The 14,612-nt window shown below is 40.3% G+C and overlaps 1 pseudogene; it reads left to right on the forward strand.

Annotated features, from left to right (window-relative positions):
* The first annotated feature begins 9,792 nt into the window (after window positions 1-9,792).
* Window positions 9,793-13,604, forward strand: LOC131538516 (uncharacterized; annotated as a pseudogene).
* The last annotated feature ends 1,008 nt before the right edge of the window (window positions 13,605-14,612 follow it).

The raw sequence follows: 14,612 nt of genomic DNA on the forward strand, positions 1-14,612 counted from the left end.
TGAGTATCATCAGCATAACAGTGAAAGCTAACACCATGTCTCCTGATAATATCTCCCAAGGGTAACATATAGAGCGTGAAAAGTAACGGCCTAGTACTGAGCCTTGAGGTACTCCATACTGCACTTGTGATCGATATGATACCTCTTCATTCACTGCTACGAACTGATGGCGGTCAGATAAGTATGATTTGAACCATGCTAAGGCACTTCCACTAATGCCAACAAAGTTTTGTAGTCTATTCAAAAGAATGTTGTGGTCGATAGTGTCGAACGCAGCGCTAAGATCCAGTAGAACTAATAAAGAGATACAACCACAATCAGATGATAGAAGCAGGTCATTTGTAACTCTAATGAGAGCAGTCTCAGTACTATGATACGATCTAAATCCTGACTGGAATTCCTCACAGATATCATTTTCTCTAGGAAGGAATATAATTGTGAGGATACTACCTTTCTAGTATCTTTGACAGAAAAGGAGATTTGAGATGGGTCTGTAATTAACTAGATCTTTGGGGTCAAGTTGTGGTTTTTTAATGAGAGGCTTAATAACAGCCAATTTGAAGGTTTTGGGGACATATCCTAATGACAATGATGAATTAATAATAGCCAAAAGAGGATCTATGACTTCTGGAAGCAGCTCTTTTAGTAGTTTAGATGGAATCGGGTCTAACATACATGATGTTGGTTTAGATGATTTAACAAGTTTATACAATTCTTCCTCTCCTACAGTAGAGAATGAGTGGAAAAGGTAAGAGTAATGCTTCATTCGGAACTGTAAATGGTCTACTGTTATTTGTGTGCATTCACAATATCGACAAAACGTTGTGCTTTTATTAAAATAAATAGGAAATCAGAGGATGCGCTTGCCGTCTCGTCTTGAACAGGAGCGTTTCACAATGATGAACCGAAACTCAACGAATTGAGTCACAAATATGATAAATATATAAATATATCTATAGAATGCTTTAAATTACTACTTTAAAATGAAATAATTAAAATCGAAAACAAAAACCCTTTCATTCTAATCCGTAAAGATGCATTTCTCTCTAAAGGCACGTCCAATGAGGAGATGGCGAGTCATTTTTCATCACCTTCTAAAATATTTTTTTTTTTCTGATTTTTATGTTGCTCTGCTCTGAATTCCTTAGAATTTCCTTAAAATTTAAAGGATTTTCTGCAATGCAATTTTGTCTGATATGTGAATTATTTATTAGCCTATTTTTAATCCATGCAGCAAAACAGCTTTAAAAATTACTTTATTGCATTCCAGATGATTTTAAAGAACTTTTCACTTTTACGGGTAGCTTGAATGTAAAACATTGTCATGAATTCATTGTATTCCCATTTGTAAAATAGGCTACAAATTAACTGTTGTAATCTAACCCGATCTCATGAAAGTGCGTGTAGCACGATTTTCTCTTTCTATTTGACGCAATGTTTATAAGCAGAAATTGACTTTGGCATGCAAAAGACTGATACATTCCTTATTAATGGAATGGCTGGTTCAGTCGACAGAAATACGGGACAAACGGGCCTATAATTTACTGCTGAAATGTTTGCGGGGCAAATCTCAGGACAGTTGGAGCGCTCATGGTACGCACAGTGCGTACAGCCGTACACCTGCAGGCGCCACTGTATATATATATATATTTCATTTATTTTTATTGAATATTTTATTCATTGGTGAAATGGCAAATAATAGATAGCCTTTTTGCCCTTTTCATTGCAAATCGATTACCTGCATGGTTGGCTCAAAGCAGCTGAGCTTTACTTTGGGAAATGTGGATTAACAAAGACTTGAACTTGAAAAGTGAAAGGACAAACCAGTCAATATGAACTAATTACTGAATAGGGCATGCAAGGCATGGGGATAATTTCTATAAGCTCATTTTTATCTTAAGACTGAAACAGGGAACACAAACTACAAACAAACCAAAGCAAATTAAATCCTTAGAATGCTGAATAAATATTTACTGTATGGATGCTCAATGCTGGACAGCAGACTAGATTCTTATATTTTCTCAGAGTGAATTGTGCTTGCCCCTGCAAAAGCTGCTGCTATCATGCAAGGTTGTTGTGGGTGGTTGCTTATCAACTTAAAGCTGCAGTCTGTAACTTTTTTGAGTTCAAAATATACAAAATTTATATAATAAGCGAGTACACCATGAATCCATTTTCCAAACTGTGCTTTTGGCTTGTCCTGAATCACTATGGTACACCTATAATAAGTTTTTATATTCAGACTATTTTTAGACTGGTACCGCTGCAGAGTAGCCTGGTACCTGTGTGATTCGTCATAGACATAAACAGGGAGAAGTAGTTCCAGCTAAAATGTTCTGCAAGATGCATGCAGTTTATTAACGGCTAGAGTGCCAAAAATTACGGATTGCAGCTTTAAGTCAGAAGAGGTGAGACATTACTGCAACAATCTGAACCAGTCTCTATGAGATTTTTGTTCCTGCACATGGTTTGTGTTTATAGTCTATCAAGTGTCAGTTTTCAATATACCCAATATATGCAAGTTGGGTAGGGTCCCCAAAACACCAGGGGCCTCCATGCTCTGAAAGTGGCGAATCACTATATCATGTAAGCCTGATGGTAATTTTTATTTTTTTATAACATGCAAATATAAATGCAGATTCAATTTTAGAGGAGTCATGTTTAATACTGATTTATATAACAGCTATTTCGGATATCATGCAGTGCACTGTACTCCATCTATCAGGAGCAGAAAAAAAGCAAAGAAAAGCGCCAAGAACATGAAGCAAATAAGTAAGAAGGTATGATTTGTAATATTTTACATTTCTATGAATAGTTTTGGTTGTCAACTGTGTTTTGTTAGAAATGCCCTATGATGAAATGTGATTTTCAGTTTATGCCAGTACATATCAATAATCAAAAAAAAGAAAAAAAAAAAAAAACTGGTAATGTTATAAGAAATAAATATATTTCTGTTCAGTCATGCAAGCTGTTAACTTATTGAAGTTAGCTTATTTAGAAAAAAATATTAATGTATTTTCATATATTTGCTTAAGTTTTCTTAAACTATATTTATCAAGCTTTTGTTTTGTCAGTAAATCAACCATTTGGAAAATCATTTCAGCTGTGTGTTATAGTTTTTCTAACAGTTAGATGGTGATAGAGCATTACATTTATTCAACTGTCGGCAATTTTACTTAATTGTTCTTACTACTGTTTAATGTGTTTTGTCTTTTAATTTTGATTTATTTAGAATTGTTTATTGACTTACATTTTATTTTATTTTAAATATTATATTTTATATATAAACTAATAGGGGACCTCCTCACAAATTTTTGCTTAGGCCTTCAAAAGTCTAGCACCAGCATTGTCTAATCTCTTATAGCAGTAATGTGGTAGCATACCTCCTTCACATCCATATCCATTTTGTGTTATATGTTACACATCACAATTTAGTACTAAGGGTTTTGGTTTGTTCAAATTCTAAGTATAGGCACAGATATAATGTTAATGGTTGTTTTGGGACTTTATTACAAATACCTGTGTAATGAAGGTAAACTATATCAATGTAAAATACACAATGCTTTACAGTCGATTTTAATGAATTCTGATGTCAAATATTACATGTTCACATCCTTACAATGTAAAAATCATGAACATGTTGTCATCACAGTCTTTGTCTGTTATAATAAAATGCTCTTTGACAGGAATAAAATGGATAGTTTATCCCTGGATTGCTCGTCAGTCTTGAACATCTAAGACTTCTACTCAATTTTAGGACTGAAGAAAATTATTCAAAACCTAAGCCTGAGTAATTCTCCTTGGGAAATGCAGTAATAATAGCTAATTTATGCACCCTCATGGATGCAATTATTTCTTTCTGCTGAATTTGTGACTGTGGCACTAAACCAGTCACAAGCTGAAATCCCTGACATGCAAATATCCTGTTTATCAGCAGATGAATTATCACCAGTTTTTTTTGGGATTAGTGACCCTAGCTGTAGGGATCCTGGTTTCATTCTCATTCCATAATCCCCTCACTTTACGATTGTTGAAGATTTTGGTCTTTGTGGATTTTAAAGCTTAAGAGAGGCACCATCTTATCTGTCACTTCTGAGTTACCTTGTTCAATGAATATAGAAAGTCCTGAAACCAACTGATTTAGATAATTGAGGCAGGATTGAGTGGCTGAAAATGATTGTGGTGGAATTGGAAAAGCTTCAGAAGAGAGTTCCATGAGATGATAAGAGCTTGTTTAGGTTTGTAGATGACTGATGGAAATTACTGGGGTCATTAATGGAAAATATGCTAAGCTTAAAGTCAACATAAAATGAAAGCGCCACTATTTTCTTTTTGTTACACATATTCCCAGTGAACATTATTCTAAAGAAAAGAATATCTTCATAATCTTTAATCAAAAACTTGCTCCACCACTGAAATTAAGTTTTTTCTACACTGTGATTTTATATTTATCTACTAATAATCAATCATTTCTACTTCATACTGAATTTTAAAAATAGCCCTGATATTTAACAACACAGAACCAAATTATATATATATATATATATATATATATACAGTGGGTACGGAAAGTATTCAGACCCCCTTAAATTTTTCACTCTTTGTTATATTGCAGCCATTTGCTAAAATAATCTTCCAGAAACGAACAGTAGCCGCGATGACTGCTCTTTGTTTGTGTTGGGCGTTTGCACATGCACACGTCCCACATGGCTATTTACATATGAACGGCGAGAGCCGCGGGATGTCATTAGAGACAATGAGTTAAACGGGAGAGACTGAACATCGTGTTGGTTTCATACGGATTACTTCATCACAGAATGATTGTTTTCTATAAACTTGCTTCATTTAAAAGTGGACACTTCAAGCTTTCTATAGATATAACTCCCATGTCTGTGTGCTGAGTATTTGCTGAGTTACAGTTCATTTTAGTGACGTGTTTCTAAAAGCAGTTCGCGGAGACGGAGAAGACAGAGAGCGCACCCTGTTTGTTTTCTTTATTCTTCAAAAGCACAAAGTTTAGTTGTTATTATGAATGTATACAAATAAAAGTAGACCCTTTACAGATTCGATTGATGTATTGCTCTTATCTGTACGATCAAAACTGAAAGTGTAATTTAAGTTCTTTTCGGCGTTATCAGGAGATTATGCCACAAAACGCATATATGCGTTTATCGACCCCAGAGGGTTAAGGGAAGCATAAAAAAGACCCAAGGCTAAAACGGGCTACACTCAAGGAGGTCACACCCGGCCTGGATAATCATTCCAGAACCTCTTGTATTCCGACACTGTGGGCTGAACATACAAGTAACCAATCAGAGAGCTTGAGCGCCATGCGGTCAAGGGTTCTCCGTCAGAGGTTCCCATGCATACTGTGCCTTTAAGCAGAGAGGACTCTGGCCTGTAAGGCCGGTACCTTCAGGTTATAAAACCTAGCAAATGTGGACGGTGAGGCCCAGCCGGCCGCCGCACAGATCCCTGTAATAGACACACCACTAGACCACGCCCACGACGAGGCAATGCCTCTTGTGGAGTGGGCTCGTACTCTGATGGGGCATTGTAGGCCCAAGGACGAGTACGCTAGCGTAACTGCATCCACTATCCATCTGGAGAGCCTCTACTTAGTAACCGGAAGCCCTCTGGCACGGTTACCAAAGCTAACAAAGAGCTCTTCCGACCTCCTGAAGGGGGCGGAACACTCAAAGTAGATTCTCAAAGCTCTGACAGGGCAGAGCAAGGATAACTCCCGGTCCTCATCAGAGGGAGGAAGCGCGGAGAGCGTGATGACCTGAGCTCTGAATGGAGTGGAAAGCACCTTGTGTACATAACCCTGCCTCGGTTTCAGGACGACTTTGGAGTCATTAGGTCTGAATTCCAGGCAGGCAGGGCTAGTGGAGAGCGCCTGCAGATCTCCTACTCGCTTGACCGACGCTAGTGCTAAGAGCAGAGCAGTCTTTAGCGACAGTGAGCACAGGTTCGTGGACCGTAGCAGCTCAAAGGGAGGGCCCTTCAGGGCTCTCAAAACCGTGAGCAAGTCCCATGTAGGGACTGTGAGGGGCCGAGGCGGATTCAGCCTCTTGGCACCCCTCAAGAAGCGGACAACCGAAGTGTCCCTGCCCAGCGATTGACCTGCTACAGGGGCGTGTGAGGCCGCTATAGCTGCTACGTAAACCTTGAGTGTGGATGGGGAACGTCCTTTATTCAGCAGTTCCTGCAGGAAGGACAGAACCACCGATACGTCAGAGGCAGACAGGTTTTCACCACGGTCTAGGCACCACGTGGAGAACACGGACCATTTAAGGGCTGTAGAACCTGGTGGAAAAGGCCACAAACATATAATCTCAACTCAGCACATTCCAAGGAGTTTACCCTCTATAGCCGAGTCGTAAAATTTACAAATGACCAACACAACACCCAAGTATCTGACTAGCTTCCTGCCTGTTCTCTCTCCTGAGGAGAACATCTGGCTGCCTTTGAAGAACAGAATCTTCAATGTTGTTCCTGACTGGTTTACCATAAATAAAGTCGAATAAACAGACAGTACAAAGCACGTTGGATCTGGACATGCTCCAGCACAGACTCTCCCTGAATCCCCTGACTGCCTTTGACCATAATTCAATGATGGTATCATCAAGAAAAGACATATATACGTTGACCAGACACTCAACAAACCTACACCATGGACATTCCCATGACCTCAGGACAACTCCCTTTTCTTTACTGCATTCCAAGAGAATGTGCGCCTCTTTTTCTCTTACAACAAAATAAACTAAACTTACATAGAGGATCTGTAAAGACAATCATTCATTTCCATTGCTATTAGAGCAAGTGTATCAACAAATAACATTTTTGATGTCTTATATATATATATATATATATATATATGCTTGGTGTTTAACATTATGCATGGTGTGTTTTAGTTTGATCTTTGCCTTATAACTGTCTTTTGTATAGATAGCCGTGTGTAGTATTGGGTTAAAGCTTATTTCAATTGCAGGAAGTTGAAATGAATTATATGTCTATTTTCTCGTATGAATGAGGAATACTTTTATAAGAAGTTATTAAGAAATATTCCCCACATGATGGATGAAGCATTAAGATAATATATGCACGGAAAGAAGCTGTGCGGGGCGGGGCGGGGCTCCACCCTACAGAGACAATGTGATTGGATCAAACAGTGAATGGGATGGACTCAAATCAGTCCGATAAAAACAGACACCCAGCTTTGCATAGTGCTGGAAAAACTGGCTGGAAAACTTGGGCGCGCTGCTTGAAAACTTGGGCTTTGCTGCCCCTGATCGCGCTGCGAAGCATTCGCAGACTTAACATCAAGCCAATCATCTAAAAGAACTAAACCACTTCGTCAACTTCTCACTGAAGAAACTGTTAGAACCTGAAGCTATGCAAATGAACTCTGAGCAGAACTTCTAGTGAGCGCATCACTTTCAACGTCACAAAGAAACCTCCGAAGGGGTTCCCCCAGTGACGCCACATGAGGACCGCACCAGCAGCCAATCACCAGTCCCGGGATTTCCTGACCAGGAAGGAAAGGGAACCAGAGCCAGCCTGCAACTCAACTTAATGCAAGTAAACAAACAAACAATCTCCATGTCTTGCTGAGCTAGTTTGAATTCATCTTTAAGAGTAAACCCAAAGCCTCTGCTTGTGACGGCCACACTTTTGATTCACTAAAACAGTGAACGTAAGATGTGACACTCAGAAGGAGTGGCCAAACGCGTTCTGTCGGAGAATTATTGATCTTGATCAAAGAAATGAAAATTGTGTGATAAAAAAATCCACTGTGTTTTGTCTGTGAAAACAGATTGGAGGTACCGAGGCCTCGATAGCGTTATTGTATTAATTGCAGTAAATCTGTACATTAATTTACCTCATTCAAACGAGTGAGAGTGTTCAGCACTATAAAGATAGAGAATCCAAATAGTGCTTGTGGTTTTTCAAGTGTGAGACGCACTCACACCTCTGTGTGTATTGAAATTGTGTATAACTCACATCCGGGTGTGTGTCACCATAGTGACAGCCTAACCCAGGAAGTCCTCAGAGACTCTCTCTGAAAAATTTCTCAGTGCGCAGGCTCATCCTGTGAGCGCCATTTTTGAGCTGTTGTAAACAATAGCATAGCACAAAGCTAGCTAATGAGTTTGCATTGAAGCCTAGGCAGAGCTAGTAGAATTGGAAGCTAGCGATTAGCACGTAGCATTTTGTAGCCTGTGGGTGTAAATGCAGTGTGTTTTGAAGTGTTGATGCGACTTATCCATGTACACCTGAACTTTAACTCACACTAAGATTTGCATATCATCTCTATCTCTCTTTTACTCTTATTATCTTTTATCTCTCACCTCCCATTTAAAAGAATTTTAACGAATGCAAACTTAAACCATTGCGGTGCGCTGCAGTTAATTATCATAGGAAGTTAGTTAGCGATCTCACCGGTGGTTTAAAAAGCATTTGTTTAAGGTTTTTAGCGGATATTCATTTAATAGCTGTGGTTTTATTAGGAATTAATTCTGGGCCTTGGCCTCACTACTTTGATAATACGGTGATTAAGTCAATTATGAACTGTCCCTATGATTTTAACGACATCAGTTGATAAGTTGCTATTGTTAAGTATTTGAAATTGTTAATTTAATGTCATAATTAATTACAAATTTGAAATTAATTTCATTTCATTAAGTAATTTCAGCTCCTGCTCCCACCTAGCAAAATAGTCACGGATTAGTTAATCATAAGGGCTCTGATAATCTGACGATAACATTAAGATCTTAATCATTGACTATCAAAGTGTTTGATTTTTCTGGCCCGAAAATTTTTAATTTCCTTTAGAAGTAATTAGGATGGTACAGATTAATTTGTTATTGTGACTTTAATGACACAAGGAGGAATTAGTAACTTGTTATAGGGATCAAAATTCAATTCAAGATTGGTAATTTAATTTCAAAATGAATCCCAAATTTGAAAGTTTAATTTAATTTCATTAAATAATTTCAGTTCCTGCTTCCACATAGACTGATTAATATAATTATAAGTGCTTTTATAATTTAATGAATTATAAATTTCTTTTATGAATTTTAATGACATCAGTAAATGCTAGGAACCTGCTATCCTTGGGAAACCAAAATTTGTAGTTTCATTTCATAATTAATTACGAGTTTGAAAACTCTAATTCAATTTAATAATTAATTACAGTTCCTGTTTCCAGATTGCAACAATATTTGTCGGAAAACTTTTAGCACGCATGAAGGACACTCAAACTAGCGTTGTGGTGTCAATTTGCCATTAAGGGACCAGTACTGTCATTGCTATTGTTTTCCTTCACCCCGGAAAAAATGTATAGCAATCACAGGCTTACAAAAAAAAATTCCCATTTACAATCCTCTGACTAGAAGCACCCTTCTAAATCAGACTTAATAAAAAAAACCAAAAAAAAAAACAAGAGAAAAATCTGACACCAGAAAGGAGTATTTTGTTTTGTTTATTTTGTTTTGACTTTCTCTTACAGGAAAAAGGGAAGCACCCAAGTAAGCACTCTCTTCTCCAGCTGTGCGACCTGTGTGTGTGTGCTCAATTTTCCCCCACAGAGGCTACAAACTAGAAGCACGCCCCCCAGAGGACCACAGTCACAGAGAACCACACTCACCAGCTCATCACACACTCAACATTAGCACAGACTTTACATTGCACTCTTACACCCCTGATTGCTTTGTTTTGGTTTGTTTTGTTTTTCTCTTCAAGGTCTGTGTCAGTCGTGGTTCGAGATCCCCCTCATTCCGCCAAAACATGTCTTGCACAACGGCACATCGCGGGGAAGATCTGGAAACATGGCTGAGTGTTGCGACAGACAGCCTCCTCCCTAAGGCTGCTGAAACACTCAAACATCAGACACAGGACCAGCTGGATGACAACATAACAAGCCTCATGGCACAAGACCCAAGCCAAAGCTACACTCATAAATAATTAGCCAAGATCACCGGCTTCTTAAGTCACACACTCATCGCCACCCTCAAATTGAGCGACAAGCACGCGCCACAGCTCCAGCAGGAGTTAACATGCGCACAACGACGCATTGAGCAGCTGGAACTGGAAGCTCAGGAACGACGGGAAAGGCCTGATGAGGTGGAACAAGCTGTTGAGGAGGAGATCAACAAGCCAAAAGAAACCCTAGTAGCTAACACCCAAGAAATGGAACAGGTCAAGGCAGACTACACTGATCGTTCTAACAAGCTACAGTATGCAGAACAGCTACTGGAAAAGGCAAAGGCTGATTTGAGGGATAAAAACGGCAGAATCAAAGCCCTTGAAATTCACCTGCATGAATCAAGAAACGAGATCAGCCACCTAACTCGACAGCTCGACTACCTCAAAGAGGAATCCGATAGTTTCCAAGAGGAACTCAAGCATGCTTACGAACTGCGCCGTGAGCCGTCGAGGACACGACGCGCACCGACCTCACCCCTGCCGAGCAGGACCGGGTCACCTGTTCCTGAACTGACACGTGAGCAAAAGGTGGAGGGGGTGGTGTCGAAACATTCACCAGCTCCCTCTTAAGAACTTCACCTCACAGCAAAGCCAAAAGAACCTGCAGCAACCAGCTGCAGATCTTCGCATGGCTTGGACCTAAAAGACCTCGACAAGCTCGCCAGAAACATTGGCAAGTTCACCCCCAGCGTGCCAAATAGCCAAAATGTCCAAGCTTACCTCCAAGATATCAATTTCCATCTGGAAATGCGACCTAACGTTACGGACAAAGATAGACTTTATTTACTCCGAACGACATCCAGTCCTGAAGTTCGCTGCTTCCTGGACAGGCAGCCTGCTCACACAAAGACTGATTACCAACTGCTCCAAGAAGCCCTCATTAACCCTCTGGGGTCTGAGGGAGTTTTGGGGCCCCGGAGAAGTTTTGACATGCCCTGACATTTGTGCTTTTTTCAGTTGCTTATAAACATTTTAATGGCTGAAGTCTAAAAACACTGTATTCAGCACAAACTGGGCTACAATAATATGTGAGCAGCATGTACGTACGTGATTGTGTTTTTGAGAAAACGACGTTTATACGTGGTTAGAAAAAAACAAAAATTTTAAAGTAACTGAAATAAGGCCATAAAACACATACAGAACATTTGTTCACAAGACTTTTGAGAACTGGATCTTGTAGCCTAGAATATTTGCTTCAAAATGATCTGAAAATAATCTAACTCACTCATTCAGAGAAAACAATATATTGATTTAAATTTTCTAAGTCACTTTTTGAGTAGAAAGGGTCTATGCGAGAGGGCGTGAACTATCCTGGATAATGCTGTGACTCACACCTGAGAAGACAAAGGCCCACATAATGAGCTGCATAATGAGCCATTGAGTCAGGTGTGTGACTCAGAGGGAAGAGTTACAAGAAAGAATGTGAGGAAAAAAGAAATGTGTATACATATAACTATCACATAAAATAACTTGAGATTCACTTGCGAGTGCAGTTAAACAGTTTATTAGGAACAAACAAACAAATAAACAACAGAAGAGTCAAGACATCGTGGGTGCAATATCCAAAATATCCAAAACAGTGGCAGGAAACTGGAACCCAGGAAAACAGGAGACAGTAGAAACTGCATGAGAAAACACAAAACAGACGTGAGCAACACAATGAACGGACAAAGACAAAGTAAACATGGTGACAATACATACACTACCAGTCAAATTATTTAAACAGTAAGATTTGTAATGTTTTTTTTTTTTAAGAAGTATCTTCAGCTCACCAAGCCTGCATTCATTTGATTCAAAGTACAGCAAAAACAGTACATTATATTTATTATAATATATAGGCCTACATATTTTTACTATTCAAAATAAATAAAGCATAGAACATATAACTCTCCTCACTTCGTGCAATATTTAAATGCAATGAAAGGTTGCCTATCATATTTCAAATGTTGCACTCGAATTTACACATTTTATTCTGGAGTTATAGTTTGGGAAAAGTTCAACTATTAATTGCATTCAACACATTATCGAATGCCAATAAGAAACATTACTTACTCGGTATAAAATATCTCCTCCTCCGCCGGCTCCAGCTGCGCTCGCGTTCGGTTTGTGAGGTAAACAAAGCTTTTTCCTCTCAGCGCGTCTTCTGGGGGTAAATACAAGGCTTTTTCCTCTCTGCGCGTTTCTGAGGTAAATACAAGGCTTATTCCTCACAGCATGTTCTTCCAAAACTGAAAAGTATCTGAGATGAACGCGTTGCTGCTTTGTTTACGGTGGTGTGGGCGTTTACATGCCGTGTGGCTCGTGTGGAGATTTGTAATAACAATAGCGCGAGCAGCGCGTGGGCGTGACCTAATTAGAGATAATGAGACCAGACGGAAAAACTGGACCTGCTGTTAGTTTCATACGGAGTACTTTATCACAGAATATTTGTTTTCGGTAAGACTTACTTAATTTAACAGTAGACATGTCAAGCTTTCTATAGATATATTTCTCATGTCTCTGTGTGAAGTATTTGCTGAGTTCCAGTTCATTTTAGTGACGTGTTTCTAAAAGCAGTTTGCGGAGACGGAGAAGACAGAGAGCGCAGCCTGTTTGTTTTCTTTATTCTTCAAAAGCACAAAGTTTAGTTGTTCTTATGAGTGTATACAAATAAAAGTAGACCCCTTACAGATTCAAATGCTGTATTGCTATTATCTGTACGATCAAAAATGGCAGAGTAATTCAAGCTCATTTCGGCATATATGCGTTTGTCGACCCTAGAGGGTTAAAGAGTTTTCCGATCCTGACTCCGAACAAGGCTTAGTGGCTGCCCTGGAGACAAGACAAGGACGTCACGAACCTCCTCAAGCCTACTACAGCCGACTCAGACGAGCATACTTCGGAACTCGCAACGAACCTGATATGGAAGACGATTTGAACTTCAAAACTCTCTTCCTGAGAAACCTCCATCACGGAGTAAGTCACCATCTTGGCGTTCTCGCATGTCCATGAACAATGAATGCTCAGCAGTTGTGACACTTGGCGCAGAAAGCCTATGGCAAACAAAAGATGGCCTCAGAAAAGGGCGCCAAAACCGCAGCAGTTCTTGACTTCAACACTCAAAGTCAAGGGCTGGCTCTAGAGGGCACCCAATGCCAAGACACTGCCAAGTCGCCACCCAGAGAGTGGAATGCACCCTCGTCCAACAAAGAACGAGACTCCCACGCTGGTACCCGATCTAAACAGAGGTACGAACGCTGGGATGGACCGCGTGGATGTCAACGCTCACCTGGGAGAAGTCATGGGACCAATCAAGGCCTCAGGAGAATCAATGGAAGAGATCGTGGAACCAGCCAAGCTCATTTGGAAACTCAGGAGGGAAAAGCTCCTGGGAATCCAACGGAAACTCCAAGTTAAAACGACAAACTCACCCTGGAGCAAACAGACCAAGGAATCGGCGAAAGAATTCACAAAGGTTCCAAGCTGACCGAGCTCAAACTGAATCCACACAAGAACAAAAGACACCACCGTGTTTCGACTCACAAGAACTGATGAAGATGATGATGAAAGAGTTCTTCCAACGAAAGGAGGAGGATCGGAAGTGGGAAAAGAAAGAGAAACCAGATTCAGCCTGACTAGCGGCCGGAAGAGAAGGCAGCGACCAGTTGACCCAACGAGGCACAGAAAACAGCACTCCCTCACCTTACTCTCAGAGAACCGTAACTACCCTAACTTCAGGTGGACACAAAATCCCACCTGAAAGACTAGCAACAGAGTTAGACACTAACTCAACACCCAATGCTTTAGATCACAGCAGCGTCCAACAAACACCTGTTGACGAATCCCATCAAGTTCCTGAAAGTGCTGTCTTGGTCGTCTGCCACTCCTCCGACGAACACCACATCAGTCCTGACATCCTAACAATTTCCTCCCAAACTCCAGTCCCTCAACTCCTAGGTGATCTCATTGAGAAAGGTATAGCAAGAAAGTTTTACCTCTCCATCATCATTGAACGACACATCAGAGTTGAAGCCCTTCTTGATAGGGGGGCCGACATTACTCTAATGTCTGCCAAAGTCCTCGAGGAAGTCCAAGAAGGAGCAAAGAGGACTAACAGAACCCTCAAACTCCAAAGGTGTGAACTGAACCTCCAAGTGTATTCCCACACGGGCCTACAACTAAAACATGTGGCCCCAATTCACTTAACGATGGGATCAATGGACCTCGTTCATTCAATATACGTCTCCCCACTCAAAACATATCCACTCCTCATTGGAAAAGATCTGCTTAATCGCTTCGGACCTCTAATAGACTTCAAGCACCTAAGGACACAAGTCCGCGAACCTCTGCCCTGCCCTCTGCCCTCTGCCCCTCTGCCCTGGCACTTGAAAAAATAATAAAAATCATGCGCCGCTAAGCGATTTTCTATTATCAAATTGGCGCCCCTGCTTGCTGAGAAGGTACCGTGCACAGAAGCTGTCTGAGAAGTGGAAAGGGGAGGGGGGCGCGGCCGCGGGGGACAGTTCACCTCTCCCAAATGGGCTTGTCCGCTCCATTAATGGGACAAGTGGGCTAAAGTCAGTCACACCTTGACTTTCTTCCAAATAACGCACATTTCATTCATAATATTAAAACACAGGCCT

This window comes from Onychostoma macrolepis, chromosome 04 (genome assembly GCF_012432095.1).
Source record: "Onychostoma macrolepis isolate SWU-2019 chromosome 04, ASM1243209v1, whole genome shotgun sequence".
NCBI classification, from domain to species: Eukaryota; Metazoa; Chordata; class Actinopteri; order Cypriniformes; family Cyprinidae; genus Onychostoma; species Onychostoma macrolepis.